At 46.8% G+C, this 18,273-nt stretch overlaps 1 protein-coding gene across 7 annotated transcripts in view; it reads left to right on the top strand.

The window, feature by feature from the left end:
* The window catches only part of EXTL3 (exostosin like glycosyltransferase 3), a 111,842-nt gene that overhangs the window by 66,539 nt on the left and 27,030 nt on the right, over positions 1–18,273 (top strand). For 2 of the 7 annotated variants that reach the window (XM_083856054.1, XM_083856059.1), the window contains exon 4: positions 14,775–14,891. The exons of the other annotated variants lie outside the window; for them this stretch is intronic. The gene's annotated coding sequence lies outside the window, so the exon portion shown is untranslated. The remainder of the gene's footprint in view (positions 1–14,774; positions 14,892–18,273) is intronic. 7 annotated transcript variants of the gene reach the window in all.

Here is an 18,273-nt window from a genome sequence, read left to right as displayed (position 1 = left end):
CCCCTGTTCCAGGAAAAAAGGTATAGAAAGCTGAAACTGCAATAATTCTGTGGTGTGTGTGGGTACAGTAAAGCCACACAGCTCAGGTGACAGTAAAGGACAGGTAGCAGACTGCTCCTCTGCTGTTCTGTCCCCACTCTTCCTGCTCTTTCTTCAGCAGAGAAAACCCACATCCCGACCTTCTCCTGTATTCTGAGCTAGCAATAAAGTAGGAAAATGTTTTTTTCCCCAAATCTAATTTGAAACGTGATGACTGGACCGTTCTTAAACAGCTTCCAACTTAACAATAAAGAAACAGAGTGCTTGGCAGGAGCCTCTGTACATAATTTAGATCATAATCAGATGCATTAACACATTTTATATGGATCTCATGGGGGCCAGGAAGACGAGGTGTGCTGGGTAATTTCTTTCCAGATTTCTTTACCTGATTGTTTATTACTCTTGGGGACTTCATTTGTGGTCCAAATGTCACCGGCAGAATCCTGCTGCTTCATGTGCCTGCATTCAGAGTAGCTGCTAGAGAGGCTTCAAATTCCTTAACTGTTGTGTTCCCTTCAGTCTTTCCATCATGTCAAAAAGAAGGTGGGGAGGGAGAGAAGGAAGGGGGACAAAAGCAAGGACCCAAATCCTGCAAATTGCTGAGCTTCCCCCGTGCCTGGAGCTTGATGGGAGGGAAGGTGCTGAGAGTGCTCCGTGTTTCCCACTGAGTACAATCAGGAGCTGCTGCTGGAGAGCTGTATGGGGGAAAGACTTCCTCTGCCTCCCCTTCCCTTTGAGATGTTCAACATAAGCAGCTCTAATTTTATAAATCTGAAAGCTTTTCAACACTCAGAGAAGAAAAATGATCGTGCGTCTCTCGCGTTGCTTGATTGTTTTGCCATGAATCCACCCATTTCCAAGACATCCTTGTGAAATCTCTCCTTTGACAGAAAAATCTGTTGCTGCTTTGAGAAGTGATGTTTTGGATGTCTTTCTGCTCTGCTGGTTTGTATTATCCCCACAGAAGGTGGGAAGTTCCCTGTCACTTCAACATCTCCTTTATACATGAAGGAGTAATAACCCTCTTGAGGTTCATGGGATTTATTTGTTACTGAATGTCATGGAGTCATGTAAAACTGGGATTCCAGGCTCTGCTCCCAGATGGGTGCACAGCTCAGGTTTGGGACATGAGGGGCTGCTCTGTTCACTCATCCAGGCTGGAACCACACAATGGTGGCCTCAGCCAGCTGCCATTGATCCAGAAGTTGGCACAACCAGGAATTAAACCTCCAAGGCAGGTCAGATATGGCCTGGGTGTTTGGGCAGGTGAGAAAGCTCAAGAGCCTGAAAGTGGCTGGCTTACACCCCTGGATTTTGGCCAGAGAACAGGCCTTGGGACCAAAGCAGCCCATACCAAAACCACAGAGCTCCTTCTTCCCCTTTTTCACTGATAATGGTACTGAAAACCACCCCAGGCCAGAGGAGAAGCATGGGTTTGTTTGCCTCTTTTTTTTTTTTCCTCTTTAATAATTGTTTATCAACATCAGGTGGTGATGCAACAGCATCCCAGATTAGCTGAGCTTGTCAAGTGGCTTTTACCACAGAGCATAATGATGAGGGAGAAGTGAGTATCCTTAAAAATCAGTGTTGATGAGGTTGCTGAATTTCCATTTCCTGTACTGGGTCTCATCCTGTGTCTCACCCTATAACCCCAGTGCCTTGTGCTATTGGAATGTCCACAGGGAGAGGGTGAAGAGCTGAGCTGGGGCCTCTCCCAAACTTTCCCTGGGTTTTCCAGCTAAGTACTGAGGGATGATGTTACTTGCAGGATATTCTCCCTCAAGATATAAAAGTTAAGGTTGTTTTGTTCTCCTGAGCAAATCCTTTCATGTCCATCTTGTGACTCAAAATTGGCAGGAGAGCATCAGAGCAGCCTGATCCAGGCCCTGAAGGGTTTGTGTGAGCAGGACAGGCAGGAGTACATGAGAGGGAGAAAATATCCCCAGTCCCTTTGCTATTTATAACCATGTCACCACCAGTTTCCTTGCTCCCAGTGCCCAAGTTCCCAGCTGGGATTGATGAATTCTCCTTAGGTCAGTGGCACACACAGTTTGGACAAGCTCGATGGCTTCTGGGTCTGGCTGCCAGAACTGCTGAGCAGGAGGAATGAGGAATTCAGGTTCTCTTTAGCATGGAATCTACTGTGCCGCTTTAAACTGACACAGGGCCTAGTTAGGTTGGATTTTAGAGAAAAATTCTTTACTCAGAAAGTGGTGAGGCCCTGGCACAGGTTGCCCAGAGAAGCTGTGGCTGCCCCTGGATCTCTGGAAGTGTCCAAGGCCAGTTTGGATGAGGCTTGAAGCAACCTGGGATAGTGGAAGGTGTCCCTGCCAGTGGCAGGGGGTAGAACTGGATGATTTTTAAGGTCCCTTCCAAGCCAAACCATTCCATAATTCTGTGATTCTGCATGGGGAATGCTCTTTACATATCACAAGGAAGGGAATAGACATAAATAAGGCAGAATGGGAAAGATGAAACAACTCTTCTGGTGGTTTCGAATGGGAATAAAGTGCATTTTTCTGTACCAGGCAGAAGGATGCTGCCTGTTGTGAACATGTGTGGTTGCCCTCCTCTGGCTGAAAAATAGAACAACCTCCCAAGACCGGAGACTTTTTTGGGGGCAGGATTGTTGTGTTTCTTCAGAGTGACTCGGAAAAGAGTGAGGATCATTTTAGATGCTGGGAATTGATCAGTGCAACGTCTCACCCTTCATCTGCAAAGTCACCCTGGGCCAAGGAGCAGCTTCTGAGCTGCTGATGGAGGATGAATTTTGCAGAGCCAAGGGATGCACCAAAGCAAGAACGTGTCACTAAACATGGAGAAACTCTGCAGAGGTGGGTGCAGGGTGGGCAGGGCTTGGAGAGGCTGCCAGAACACAGCTTGGCTGCAAGATATGGCTCTGAGGAATCTGTCACCGAGCCTGGTGACCCCACAGCCCTGTCACTCCTCAGAACAGGCAGCTGACCCCTGCCTGCCATTCTACTCAGTGGAGCTGCCTTCAGTTTTGCATCAGGCTGAGAATTACGTGACAGATTTAATTAGCAAATCATTTGCTGCTGACCTTCCGTTTTATGAAAATAGTCTGAAAGTGAGTTTATCAGCAGTTAGCTGTTCCAGCAGAGAAGCAGAGGCTTAGAGGATTTAAGGGAACTGCATCCAGCACTGGTGATTTCCACTCGGGTGTGTTAGACCATGTCCTTGAAGGCTGCTGATACTAAGTCAGGTAATCCTGGTCAGCAGAAAAACTGGCTTGTGCTTTGGGTTTTTTTTTTCCATCTGGATCAGGACCAGCAAATTCAAGGAGATAGCTGTGTGCCTTGCAAGAGTGTCTTAAAGGTGAAACCTGTGCTCTGCATTTGGAGTTGTTTCAAAATGTGAATCCTAGGAACTATAGATTTTGTCTTCTATGGATTTTGGCAAGGCAGTTGTTGGAGCAGCTGGAAAGGAGATGAACCTGAGAGGAGCTTTTGACTTTGGTGTGAAACTCAATAGTTACTTTCCAGTAACAGGGAGGCATTAAAAAAAAATGCCAAACCTGGTGACATCTGTATTTCAGACAACATCTAATCCATGCTTTTTTTTTTCTCCCACTACAGCAACCAGACAGGATCCAGGGTGGGATGTGCACACCTTGTGTGTCTCTCTGGATACATGGAAGGATTTGGGGAAATGATTGTGTAGTGCTTGAGCAGAGAGCTGGTCCTTAAACACCAGCCCAACCCATTTAATCTCCCAGCATTGCACTCATGAATGTTTTATCACCTCCTACAAGTATTGAGTCCTACAATGCCACTAAAACACGTTGAATTTTAGTGTGAAAGTGTCTTAACTGAGGAGATGTATTCCCGTGTCCAGAGGTAAATGTTGGAGAGAGGGCAGCACAGTGTGCTGGGAGGCTCCTTGCTGCCACCAGCTCATAGATCCAGTGAAAAGCTTACAGAGAGGTATTTTTATTATCCATTACAGCTTTATCAAGTTCAGATACCTCCAGGAAAGGCTTCCACTTTCTCTCTGGCATTTCTTTGAATTGTAGAACTGACAAGTTTGGAAGGGATCTTTGGAAGTCTTTAATTCAATGTCCTGCTGAGGGCAAAGGTAGATGAGATTGCTGGAGGCTTTGTCCAGTTGAGATTTGGCTGTGCTGGGCTGGAGGATCCACCAGCCCTCCAGGCTCCTGTTCCAGTCATTGGATTTCCTACTGAATGTCCACACAGGGCACTACATCAGAAACCTTGCTGCTGTCAAGGTAATCAACATCTTCCAAGGATGGTTTCAGAAGATAAATCCATGAGGTTCTGTTTGCCCACAGCACATCTTCTTACCCTTCAATGCCATGGGAATGGAGTCCAGGAGGATTTGCTCCATCCATCCATCCCTGCCCATAGACTTCAACTGGCAGCAAGATGTTGCTGTCCTCTTTATTCCAGGGACAAATCCTCTGCAAAGTGAGTTTGTGCTGTCAAAGTTAATACTCAGAAAGTGAGTGCAGGTAACCTTGGCTTCCTCTCGACTTGGCTGCTCACGAGCTTTCATTGCCTTCTCTAATAAAGCCTTTACAATTGCTTAGAGACACTTAAAGTTGTTAATGTTTAAATAAAGGGATTAATTTCAGGCCTCCCTGCTGCTAAACTTGTGCGTTTGAATTTTGAGGAAGTGCCTTTTCCCTGCGAGGTGCGAACGGGCTCGGCGAAGCGGCTCCCTTTGATCAGCTAAATGGACTGGAACTTGTCATGAGGAGCCACTGAACTCCTCAGCATCGATCTGCACTTGCCAGGCAATGGAAACGATTAAAATGGCTCCATGAAGAGTAAATACAGAGGGATCTTAGGGCATGGATATAGGCAGGTGCCTCAGGAACTCCTGCCCTTTAAACCTGTTCCTGCCCTTGATTTTATTGGTGATTGAATTGGTTTTTTGACATTTCCGTGCCTTTGTTTCCCCACCTATAAATTACTTGTGCCTTCCTTTTGGGTTATTGAGCTTGGCTGACACATATAAAAATTGTCAAGGTAGGGTGCCAAGCTCACACAAACTATTTTATTTTTAGTGTCTTTTGAAATCTTGGACTTTTTGTTCTCCCTTTTATCTGCCTCTTTCTTTTTAATCACACCAAATGGAAATAAATTCAATCACAGCTGGTGCTGGAGAAGAATCATTAGGCCCATCCAGCTGGCTGTCTCAGGGCCAGAGCGGGATTGTTCCCTATGCTGCATTTCCAAAGTATTTTATCTCCTTTAGTCCTGTGTTTGTGGAGTGATGAGCTCCTTTCACTTCTGTCAGCTCCCGTCATCGATCCCAACGGGAAGGGCTATTTTTAGGTGGCTGTAAGTAAATGGACATCAGGCACTGTGGAAAAGGGGACTGAGTTATTTTTGGAAACCCATCAGCAGCCGTTCTGGCAGGTCCTGCTGAGGGATTTGTCTTCGGCCGGGCTGTCTCAGGTTGTGGTATCGGTTCCCGAGGTTGTGAACCTGCTTTCTTGGATGTGATCTGTACTCTGAATGTGGAGTTAGCAGCTGCTGGAGATGGTGTTGATGGCATCAGTTCCTGGGATTGAATTCCCCTTAGGCCTGGTTGGATGGGGCCCTGAGCAACCTGATCTAGTGAGTGGCATCCCTGCCCATGGCAGGGGCTGGAATGAGAGGAACCTTAAGGTCCTTTCCAACCCAAACCAGTCTGGGATTCTGGGATTCTAAACCAGCCTGGCTGGGAGGGATGCAGGGTGGTGGTTGAGCTGGAGATTGTGGGGCAGAAGACAAGGTTGGAAATGCACCTGGAGTGGAGCCAAACCATGGAAATGATGTCACAGTTGGAGCCCCTGATGAATGTGCAGACTTGGCATCTGTCAGTGGCCACACAGCAGGTTTTGGGGTGCACTTGGGAGTTTGGGATTATTCTGCTTCAGTGGATTGCAGGAGGGTGATATTTTCTTGGTTTTGCTTAGTCCTTTTCATAAAGAATTTTGTTGTGTGGGGACGTGGTTTAGGGTGGGCTTGGCAGCACTGGGTTGTTAGTTGGACTCAGTGATCTCAGAGGGCTTTTCCAGCCTTAATGATTCTGTGATTCCAGGATTCCATCAGCATTTTGGGACAGCTGATGTTGCTTGGAGCCACTGGGCTCTCCAGTTACTCGGCTGTGAATGTGCAGGTTGGAATCTGGGGGCAATGACCAAATCAACACCATTGCTGTGGAGAGCTCGGAAAGCCCGAGCAGAAAACCTCCTGTGGGGGATTTAGCTGCACATTATCTTCTCTTTCTGCCTCAGTAAAGACCCAAATCTAATTTCAAAGGTCAGAACATGGCTCTCACCTGGGTGTTCCCGGCCTTTTATAGAGTGGTTGAAGGCCATTTCCTAAAATTAGCTGCTGCAGGGGAAAGCTGATACTGGCTCCGTATCAGACCCTTTCCAAAGCTCTGGGTGATCATTTACTTGATGGGCTCCTATTGAAACTCATGGGTAAAAGGTAGAGAATGGAAGAACAACAGAACCTGATGCTACTTCCTAACAGAATTAAAATCATGTGGGGTTTTGGGCAGAATTCCTCTTCTTGGTTGTTTTTGGAGATGTTCTTTTGGAGGTGTTCTTTTGTTTTTCTGAAGCCTTCCCAGGCAGGCCAGTGGCCTGCCTTTACAATCAGACTTATTTTTGTTTTCCTCAAACTTCCTGGTGATCCAAACATGCTGGGGAGCTCTGGGAAGGGGAACATGTGACTCTGAAGGAGGCTGAAATGGTAAAGCACACTCAGATCTGCTAAGCAACAGCATTGACACGTTTAAATAAATCTGCTGTTGACTAATATAGAGTGACATATTGAGAGCAATTAAAAAAAAAAAAAAAGGAAACTAGGCACAAATTTGGGAAATGAGTGGAATGGGAACAGAACAAAGATATTAGAGAGGACGCTGGATAAAAGAGAGGGAGGGCTGCTCCACAAAAGGAGTTTGCTGGAGAACCAGGGTGTCCATCAGGAAGAGGGAGACAATAGCAGAAGTGCAGATTTGTGCTGAAATTATCCCTTGGCAGAAGGATCTTTGTATTTCTGCTTCCCTGCCAACTCTGCTGGCTGCCAGGATTGAAAAGATTTGTACTGCCTGGTGCAGAGAGGAGCATGTGGTGGGATGGCAGCTTAGAGAAGGTAAGGTGGGACTTCTTGTTTCCATGGTGGCTTTGGGGACTGTTGTTCCTTTGGATCTGCTGTGATTTGGGTATGAGTCTTGTCATTCCCATCCCTCTGGACGTGTGTAATGCTGGAGAAGGGAGCAGGGACTGAATCAGGAGGGGTTGGGTTTGAAGCTGGTGAAAGGAAATCCCTTAAAATCACAGAATGGTTTGTATGGTTTAAAGTTCATCCCATTCCACCCCCCTGCCATGAGCAGGGACACTTCCCACTATCCCAGGCTGCTCCAAGCCCTGTCCAGCCTGGCCTTGGACACTTCCAGGGATCCAGGGGGAGCCACAGCTTCTCTGGGAAACTTGCAGAGCTCATCTGTGGAAGTTGCTGCTGCAGGAAGCTGTGAAACTGAGTGCTTGGTGTGTTCTTCTTTTCCTTTTTCCCTTTTTTTTTGTAACAGTTCAGACTCTACTATTGAGAATGTCTGTGATTGATTGCTTCAAAAAAATATTTTGGTGGACAGCTGCTGTTCTTCAAGGGCTCCTACAACTCCTATTTGTTAATGGTTCAGGGGAAATTGTCCTGAATAAACTGTTCCATGACTATGATGTATAGTTATTTTACACCAAAGCAGCTGGAAATGAGGAGTGAGGGGCTGAAGTGAACAGATCATTGGCTTGATCTAATACAACCATCCCAGTGCTTCCTTAATATTTTTTTGGATTGTCTACAGAGGCCAAATTGAGTTGTGAATTTTGTGCCCATCTTAATGACTTTGTTCCAGGCCGATACCCTCGTGTCCACCCGTGTGGCACGTTCACAGTGGAGCTGTGTTTGCCAGCAGCTTTCCCAGCCTCTGGGAATGGCTTCCCTTTTCCTGGCTGGCCATCAGGTGTTTACTCTGGCCACGAGCAGCCTTTGTGCAGAATAGAAAACTCACACACTGTCCAGCCTGGGATGGTGTGAGGCTGAAAGAGAAAGAGAGAGCTCTGCTGTCCCTCAGGGAAATTTTGTGCAATCAGAACCATTCGTGGCTCCAGCCGCTGAGATGAGAGTGAGATGGCACGGCCTGAGATGCTGGGGCTGGCTCTTCTGTCCATAATAACTGCTGGGAATGGCCAGAAGAGGCGTTTGTGGATTGCTCATCCATTAGCACCTCTCAGCATCTATTTTCCAAACGGTCCCTGAAGTGAGCTGGAACAGGTTCCGTGAGTTGGAACCAGCTTGATCTTTGGGATGATGGCTGGGAGGCAGCAGCTTGCGTTGGAAGCAGTTCCTTCATCTGCGTGAGCCTTGTGCTGGCACTGTGGCCCATTTTTTTGATCTGCTCCGAGGACATTTGGCCCCTCTTCCCTGCAAAAATAGCTGCTGTGTGTCGGAGATTCCTGCCTGGAGGATTTGGGAGCCAGAGGAGCTCCAGCCTTCCCAAATGTGCCCTCTCTGCTGACATTTGGATTCCTTCCATGCTGTGCTGTGGGCAGGCAAGGAGGGAGTGGATGCTGAGGGTTATTTGGGTGGTCTGTGGAGTGCAGGGTATATCCACAATATCCATGGTTTCTCTGGGAATTTTCCCTCCTGGCCATTTGTGATGTGAACTATTCAAAGCCCTATGAACAAGCTTTGTCCTGAACATCCTGCTGCCAGTCCAGGGAAGCTGTTAAACCATTAACTCTGCAAAAACTTGGCTGCTTTTGAGGTGCTCAGTGACAGCACCAGTCTCACCACTTGTGGCTGAAGCATTTGGATTTGGTGTGATTGCAGCAAACAGATTGTCTCAAAGCCACAAGGTATTCATTGGCTTTCATGTTCGATACCAGTTAATAAAAATTTCCTTAAAAAGACACATTGCTTAGCATTAGATGCTCTTTAATAGTTGTCAGAGGATTCTGATAAAACAGAGCTTTGGCATCTGCTCTTACCTGTTAGTCTTCCAACAACTGTTGAATCCATCAGCTATTAGCACTCAAATTTGAGAGATGGAGCTCACCAGAGCAGTAACTGTATAAATGGTCTGAAAATAGGGAACTGGGGCTCTTCATGGGGTACTGGAGAACCCCATGGAAAACTGAAGGAATCAAACAGTAAGAATTCAGCTTAATTTGTGCTGCTGTTCCCAGAACTCATGGGGGCACGTTGACACCACAAATACTTTCCTCAAAATACTGTGCTGAGCATTGCAGGCAGTTGACTAAATTAATAATCACCCCAGCTCTTTCTCCAGCTAAAAGGGCCACCATTAGGTTTGAGAGAGCAGCTGGGAAGTGCATTTGGACCAGGCTTTAAGTTTGACAGGTTTTGGGTTTCAAAGGCATTTTAAAAGTGCTCCCCCAGCTCACACAAGGAGTCATGCTTTGCTGCCTTGGCCTGGAAGGCAGTGTGGAAGCTAAAAAATCTATTAGTGAGTTTCAATTTACTCAGGATAAATCCTTCCCTGAGGATTGCTCTTGTTCTCTGGAATTACAGCGTTTGGCATGATAACGTTTTTCTCCTTAATTTGTCCCTTTTGCACTTCCTTGGTGTGAGCAGGGAAAGCAGCAGCAAAACTCCAGCAGGAGAGATGTGGAGGGTCCTTTTTGGACCAGGAGATGTGTGGAGGGTGCAGAAGGAACAGTGAGGCAGCAGAGCTGTGGCAGAGGGAGGACAGGAGAGACCCAAATGGGTGGAAATGGGATTTGGACAGCAGGGAAAAGCTGGTGAGAGAGGGGGGCAAAGAAAACGATCTCAGCAGCTGCATTTTGTGCGGCCACTCCTGTATCCTGCAGCTGTTCATTAGAAATTCTGTTTATGCCATAGGGAGTTTTGGAGTCTCTGAAGCTGACACAGTTTTAATAGACAAAGACATTTTGAGTGCAGCACATCTGCTCTGGGATGCTAAGGAAGAGGCTCCATGCAGTAGTGCCATTGGTTGAAACATTTCATCATGCCTTTTTTTTTTTTTTTTTTTTTTTTTTAATTTTAAGGCCTCTCTTTTATCCTAAAAAGTAATTTTTGAGGTCAAAAGAAGTGCTGTGTTTGCTCATTAAATTTGCAGCCCTTAAACTGAGAGTCCTGCTGTATTCTTCCTAATATCCCCGAGTTCCCAGCCCTGGGAGAAGGCAGAATCACCTCTGACTTGGAAGGATCCTAAAGCATTTCCCAGAAGTGGCCATCACAGAGATGTGAGGCACAAGTGCAGGCCTGGGGCAGGAGGGTGCTGCTCCAGAGCAGAGACCTCCTTTGGTCAGTGCTGCATTACTGAATATTTGGTGAGTTAGGTCTTAAATTGATCAATTTATTTCTCGGCAGGCTCAATCTAACCCTCAGCTTAACTTTTATAACCCGTGGCTTTCCAAAACCCATCTCATCTCGCTCAGTGATTGAATCCACCTTGTGCAGCTGAAAAGTTAATTCCTTCCTTCACCTCCACCTCTGGTCAAGATCCTTGGATCCCTCCTTGCCTGACCTCTCTCTTAGCCCTCCAATAAACAGAACAGTGTCACTTTGCCCTTCCTAACTGCTGTTACTGCTACATCTGCCCCACAGCATCTTCTGGATATTTTCTACCTTCCTTTTTTTTTTGGTAGGAGCATTCTCCACACTGGATGCACGTGCTGAGTGGAGTTTGCCCATCTCCCACCCTGCCTTTTCCAAGGACTGGCTGTTGTCTGTCATCTCCAGCCAGAAACAGCTTGAGAAGAGCTTTGTTGGTTGTGTTTCTTTCTGATCTCTTGGGAGGGAAGCACTGGGCACCAGTGACAAGACAGAGCACAGCAGGTGTCGAATGATCCATGATCCAGCATCCCAAATCCAAGCAGCAGCAGCACTTTATAGGAATTTAATTACCATGGATTGTGCTGCTGCTTATCTCCTATCAGCCACTCTGCTGCTGGTTAATGACTTTGTTAGGCACACACACAAACCTCGTGTGCTGTGTTCAGTCTTCTCGGTGTGTTTGGAAGTGTTTGGCCACATCCACATCTGCAAGTCCTGAGTAGTGGAGTGTCCTACAAGGACTTTTGTTGGGTTTCATAGAATCTCAGAATGGTTTGGGTGGGAAGGACCTTAAAGCCCATCTTGTCCCACTCCCTGCCATGGACAGGGACACCTTCCACTATCCCAGGCTGCTCCAAGCCCTGGTTCAGCTTTGCTCAGGAGGGAGAAATGGAGATATACAGAGGTACTCCAAGAGCTGGAGCTCCTCTGCTCTGGAGCCAGGCTGGGAGAGCTGGGGGTGCTCACCTGGGGAAGAGAAGGCTCCAGAGAGAGCTCAGAGCCCCTTCCAGAGTTTAAAGGGGCTCCAGGAGAGCTGGAGAGGGATATGGGACAAGGGATGGAAGGACAGGACACAAGGACTGGCTTCCCACTGCCAGAGGGCAGGGATGGATGGGATATTGGGAAGGAGTTGTTGCCTATGAGGGTGGTGAAACCCTGGCACAGGCTGCCCAGAGAAGCTGTGGCTGCTCCTGGATATGTCCAAGGTCTGGTTGGATGGGCTTGGATCAACCTTGGAGAGTGGAAGATGTCCCTGCCCATAGCAGGAAGTGGAATGGGATAAGCTTAAAGGTCCCTTCCAACCCAAACCATTCTGGGATTTGAATTTTTGCAATAAACTATGTGGAATAAAAACCCACCTGCTGTATAAATATGGGTGATCCAACACATCAGATAACTTAATTTTTTTTGGTGTGATTGATCAGGCTGTCTGGAACAGAATAGCTCCCATTTAGGTGGTGATGAAGCATCTCCAAAAAGTGCAGAAGGCCCTCAGCTTGAGACTGTGGGTGGTGCCCACCTCGTGGATCCAAGAAAGGAGGGATGAGCTGGAGCTGGACACAACAGCAGGGATAACATGGGAGCAGCTGAAGGAGGGAGGTACATTTGGAGTTGGTTAATTTGGCTGTGTGGCTCTGATGTCACTGAACCTTGCTCAGATGCAGCAGCCAGGGCTCCCAGGTTTCTGTTGAACTTCCTGGTGTCCCTGGGTTGTGAGGACTCATTGCTGAGCTGCTTCCTTGCCCCCTGAGGTGCACAAGGAGCCATCTGTGTGATTTCACGTTTGTTAGAGGCCTCTCAATGGAGGTGCTCAGTCTCCAGAACTGGTTTATTCCCTGTGTGCAGGAAAGGGGCAAACTTTCCATAAACCCCACACAGATGGATTATTTTCCATAAACACCCACCCTGCTGAATGAGATGCTGTTAAACCCTCTGTGTGTTTCTGTGCTTTTCAAGCAGTATTTCCTTCTCCTTATAACTTACCCAGGACAATGAAACTTTTAAATTTGTGCTTAATTATGACCTGAAGCTTCTGTCAGAGAGCAGGAGCCTGAACTTGCCACGTGGTTATTTCCTGCTGTGGAAGCAGCAACGAGAGGTTTGTAGGGAGGTGAGAGAGGCTTGTGGTTTTGCCTTGGGGAAAAATAACGTGCCTGAGCTATCTGGAAACCACAAAGAATACCAAGGATTTGAGCTGTCTCATGGAGTCAGTATTTGGGAAACCAGTCTGGAGTTGACCTCCTCATGCTTCTCTCGTGTGACAGGGAGCGCCCGGCTCTTTACTGTGGTTTAACCTCAAGAGAGTTCTTGTTCATTAATTACTTCATGGTAAAAGCAAAGAGAGGCTTTGCTTCCTCCCACACCTAATTTATCCCTTTTAGAAGCGAGTAAAAGCTTGTGCCACTGCATCCTGGAGCATCCTTGGTTTGCTTCCCACGTCCCGAAATATCTTCAGCGCTTTGTAACCAGGAATGTGGTGAGCACTACATCAGCCACAGTGGTTGTAGGGATTTTCCAGCTTTCTTTGAAAACTCTGCCCTGTGGTCCCTTGCGCTGAGCTTTGGAGAGGAGAGGGGTGAACTTTGCATCCAGGATTTTCTGCCACTCCATCCCACAGGACACAGAAGGATTTGCTCCTAAGCTGCATGTTCCTTTGAGCGGAGAAATGCTTGTGTACAGCCTGGAAGAATAAATAAAACACTGTGACTGGTTTATTACCAGAAAACAACACTAAATAATAAATTCAAGAGCTAAAAGCTCTATATGTAAAGTAGATTTCACAATGCATTATGCAAAAAGGAGGAAGGCACTGGAGTAGGAAACCACTGGAAGAAGGCAAGCTGGAAGATGGATGATCTTGCGGACAGGACGAGGAGATGTGGACTGAATCCCAAGCTGGCACAGCCTCTCAAGTGACCTTGAGCAAGTTGTTTCTCCACACCTCCATTACCTGCTCTCTAAAAAACAGGATGTGGTTTTCCTGTCTCCGGGATTTCATCAGAATAAATGAGTGTTTGTGAAGCACTCAGCTGAGCTCGGCCAAGGAGCAGGGACAGCCCATGAGCCTTTGGCAGGGGGCAGAACTCAGGTACCTGTGAGCACCTGGGAGAGAGGTGTCTGTATTTTCTCAACACTGAGCATCTCCTGGAGCACAGCTTTGTCCCATTGCCCAGATGAGAACACAAAGCTGAGAGCCAAACTCAGTTTTTCACTCATCTGCCTTGAAGTGTTTGAGGTCACCTTTGCTTTGTGGGGAGAGAGATGGAGGCCTGGGGGGTGCCTGATTTCCCCTGGGTGCTGGAGGAAGGCAGTGTTGGAGCTGAGGGCAGGCCCAGAACATCTTAACTCCAGATTTCTCCTCAAATTGCTGAATTGCTGCCACCTGGGAGCCTGGACACTGAGCCATAAGGTCCTCAGGATGTCTCTGAACTTGGGCATTGTCCAGTGAGTTTTGGCTATCTGTTGGCCTCTTATATCCTCCTTCAAATCCTCTTTAAAGCTCTTTCTCTGAGCCCTCTTAACTCCTGCAGGATGATCCTTTTCACCCTTTGAAACAGCTGAACGCTGTCTGATGCCACCAGACCTGGTGTGTTATAAACCAATCCATGACTCAAAACCTCAAAATTCTACCTGCTTGGAGCCATCTGTTGGCTCTTCCTGCTTTTCCTCTCATCATTTCCTGCAGCTGAGAGGGCAGAGGAGATCATCACTTGTGTGCTGTGGGGACAGGAGTGAGCATCCTTCTTCCCCAAGAACTTGAGATGGAAAACTTAAAGTTCCTCAAATACCACTTCTAAAGCCACTGACTTCTTCAGCGCATGGAGGGGCTCTTGGAGCATTTTTCCAGGATCCCTTTATCCCACACATGTCCGTGTGGATGAGGAACGGGGCTGGCAGCAGGTTTGGCTTTGCATGGAGCTGCAAACGTGTGAAATGTTCCTTGGTTTGGATAGAACTCCCTAAAGCCAGAGATGGAGTTTATCCCTGGAATTTCCAGATTACAGGACCTTTTACCTGTGCACATAACAGCATTGAGCTCTGGAGATCGTACAAATCCCTCAGGATGATCCCTAAGGCTGCTGCATGCAAAGCGTTTCAGAGTGAATTTTCCATCTGCTCCTTTGAAGGATCTGCTCCCAACCAACTGTACCTTAAAGCACATACCTGATAGATTTATTCTCCTTGTTCAACTGCTCCTGTTTCCAAAGTGATTGGGAGATTTGGGATGTAATCCTTCCCTTTGAGAGCATCAAGAAATAGAAAGCTGTCATTGCTGAAGGATTGTTTGGAGTTCATTTTCTTTCACTATAGCCTGTTCTGAAGGGGAGAATACCCTGTATTTTTATTTTCTCTCTCTGATTTCATTCCTAGTGCTGATGAAAGAGAGAACTGGCAATAGAAGGTGTCTCTCCAAGCCCAGATAAAGCACAGGAGACACTTCCACACTCCCTGAGGTCCATTTGCCAGAAGGGAGCTGGTGTGGCAGAGGTGGGTTTGTTCTCCATGGAGAGCAGCACAGCAGAACTTGGTGGATAATAACACTGTAGTATTTCATAAGGAAAGAGAGTATGGGTGAGGATGGATGCAGAGAGAGTTTGAACCTCTGATTTAGCAGGTGCAGGAAGATCCCTGTGGATTTTCCTCCCCACAGTGCAGTCTGTGCCACCACAGTTGTGCATTGCTCTGCTGAGCTCTGAAGGACCCTAAGTTTAAACTTTCCAGGCTCTGTTCACAAATATGCTGAGAAAGGAGCAGTATTTCCCTGATTTTATGGGAGATGGATAACAGAGGTATAAGCAGGGAGGAGTAAGTGTGCTCAAATCTTTGAACATCTGCAGAATAATGAGTCCACGAACACTCACAGATCAGAGCAGCCGGGTTATTTCTAGAAATGCAAAATGAAGGAGAACCTCAGGTATTCCCATAACTTCACTGGCACAGGGAGTGCCTGCTGTGGAGCTGAGGAAAGCTGGGAATGCAGCCTGAGCTTTGACAATGTGCTCTGAGCAGGTGAGTTTTGTGGGAGAAGGAACTGCAGTGTGCAAACCTGTCATGCCTGAGAGTTCAGTCAGGTTGGCATTTGGGAAGAGGCTCTGATGATTATTGATCTTCTGATCTCCTAAGAGCTCTTCCTGCCTCTTTCTGTGTGTGTGTAATTAGCTCCATCAGGCAGCAATGTTGTGCTATAACATCAACAAGAGTTTTCAGTGTGGAGCTTGGTAAGTTTAAAGAACTAAATGGTCCTTGGGAGTGAGAGGGATGATTTGGCTGGAAAGCCCAGCAGCTATCCTGCTTCTCCTCCTCCCAAATTTCTTTCTGGGAATGATGGGAATCAGCAGCCGTTTTCCTCAGGGCTGATAAACACAGCCCTGAAGTCTCTCTTGATAAAACCACAGATTGGGTTTTTACTTTGTCTTTTTTTTATAAGTCCTAATGGCAATGTGTGACAACCTCAGGCTCTATTGAGTTGATGAGGAATAAACTCTTAATAGTGAAGAAGAGTCCAGGAGTGTGTCTAAAGTGCTCATTTTATTACCAGCACATATTTCATACTGACAGTCCACACTTTTAACTAATCCCAAGCCACGTGTGGTGCATTTTAAATCCCTCCTCGGCCTGCTCTGGTCTTTCCCATGTGGTGTTTTCCAGGAGAGCAACGGAGTCACATTGGCAACCTCAGACTTCTGAGCATATGGATATTTTTAATTCACAACCCACATTTTGGGGTGAGGAGGATGGATCTGGTTCTGTGTCAAGGAAGGGAAGGAGCAGAGGAGCCACTGGAAGCGTTAGGTGGCAGAACAGCAGCTGAGGATCAGGTGTGGGGTGATGGATTCGGCTTTTCAAGGACCCCAGTTGCCATTTTAGAGATTCCAGTTTGCCGTTTCATTACCATTTATGGCTTATAAATGGGCAAGGTAACCACAAAGGAATAAGATTTTGGTGCAGTCTTACTTTTGGGGCTGCAGTTTATTCTTACCAGCCCAAAGCAACATGTCCAGGTGTGCACATTTATGATCCCTCATTTCTGTATTGCCCCAACACCCTGCAGCATTTGACCTTACTTACCCCATGGCACCCCCAAACAAAAAAAAAAACCAGCAAAGCTTGTTTTCCCCATGTGTGTCTTGCCTTGAAATTAAGCTGATTTTTTGATTCTGTGGTGTTCAAGTGAGTGTGTGCTTTGGCATTTCCCTCAGGAAAAGCATTATTAGGGCAGCTCATCTCCTGGCCAGCTGTTTGCAGAAAACTGGTGGCAACTGGAGGATCTTTGCAGCCCCCGTGGGACCAGGTTGAAATAGCAGAGACTGGCACACACACACACACAACATGAGTTTCATTTCCTGCAGAGTGAAGAGAGCCTGAAAAGGGGGAGGAAAGAAAGAAAAATAAAATAAAAGCTTTTTTAAAATTAATACTGTTATCATTTTTGCCTTCAGTTGCCTGTTGGCGCCTGCTAAAATCCTGCTGCTGGGCAGAGTAGTCCCAGAGGCTGGAGCCTCCCATCTGCCCACAGCCATGTGCTGCCAAGATCCAAGAAAGCTGATTTAGCCTTTTGCTGACTTTTCAGCCCCTTTATCCTCCTGGCTTTCTGAGATTTACGCCACTGCTGTTTGCCAATGTCATGAATTTAAAATCTGCCTTGGTATTAAGTGTTCATTCTGCTGTGCAACTGGGTTGTGGGTCACATTTGTGGGGGGGATGAAAATCCCATTTAATCATGGGGTGTTAAGTTAGTGACAACAAATTGCTGTGTAACAATAGGTCTGGGGATTGTGCTTTATTACCCCACATATTTCACCTCTTCATGATGATTTTTCATGGTTAAAATCAAATTTCCCCTTTATTTTCTGTGACGTGCACTTGAGTGCGACACTGAAAATTCCTCCTGACTTCCCTCTGCTGCTTTAAGGTGAACTTTTTTTGCCTTGGCCCATTTCCAGATCTCTTTTTCAGCTGAGATTTGCTTCCTCACCATCTTTCTGGGAATTCTTGATGAGTAGATGAGAAGGGCATTAAATAGATTTAGTGAAAAATGACCGTCACCAGCATGGATGACTTTTTTCTAATTAAAAATTGAAACGGAAATGAATGAGCTTCTCTTGAGGCCGTGGAGGAGCCGTTGCTAAGCCCAGCTCTATATTCATCAGTGATGTGGGAAGTCCAGCGTATGAAAGAATATCCCAGAAACTTCAGTACCTTGGGGGATGCCAATAAAAGGGGAGATTTTTCTAGTGACAGCATATTGATGTGGCCTAGATTTAAATCTGTTGGCCTAGAGCTGAGTCAGAGCTGAATTTAATAAAATCACAGACTGGTTTGGGTGGGAAGGGACCTTAAATCTCATCTAGTTCCACCTGCCATGGGCAGGGACACCTTCCACTATCCCAGGTTGCTCCAAGCCCTGTCCAGCCTTGCCTGGGACACTTTGAGGGATCTGGGGGCAACCACAGCTTCTCTGGGCATCCTGTGCCAGGGCCTCCCTACCCTCACAGGGAAGAATTTCTCCCAACTTCAGCATCTTCGCTTTGATGTACGGTGTAAACTTTTCCAGTGTTGACCAGAAATTCCCTCACACGCAGCCAGCCAATTAACTGTAACCAACACAAGTACATCCCCTTTAAACTTTCTCATGCAATGAATCAAAATTTTCCAGCAGGAAATGAAAGCAAAACACTTCATCTAAAAATTCCTCATCAGCTCTAGTCACCAGAGCAGAACAATGGCGATTACACTCAGTTATGCAGTCCAGATTCCCAGTGCTGCTGCATCCCGGGATCACAGCAGGGTAGGCAGGGAGTGCAGGTGTATGTCAACTCTGGTTTGGATGTGAGGAGAGGGGGCCTTGCAGGTGGGAAAAACAGGGATC

This window comes from Zosterops lateralis (genome assembly GCF_965231275.1).
Source record: "Zosterops lateralis genome assembly, chromosome: 3".
NCBI classification, from domain to species: Eukaryota; Metazoa; Chordata; class Aves; order Passeriformes; family Zosteropidae; genus Zosterops; species Zosterops lateralis.
The sequence above is the reverse complement of the archived record's forward strand: the minus strand, read 5'-3'. Positions and strand labels throughout refer to the sequence as shown.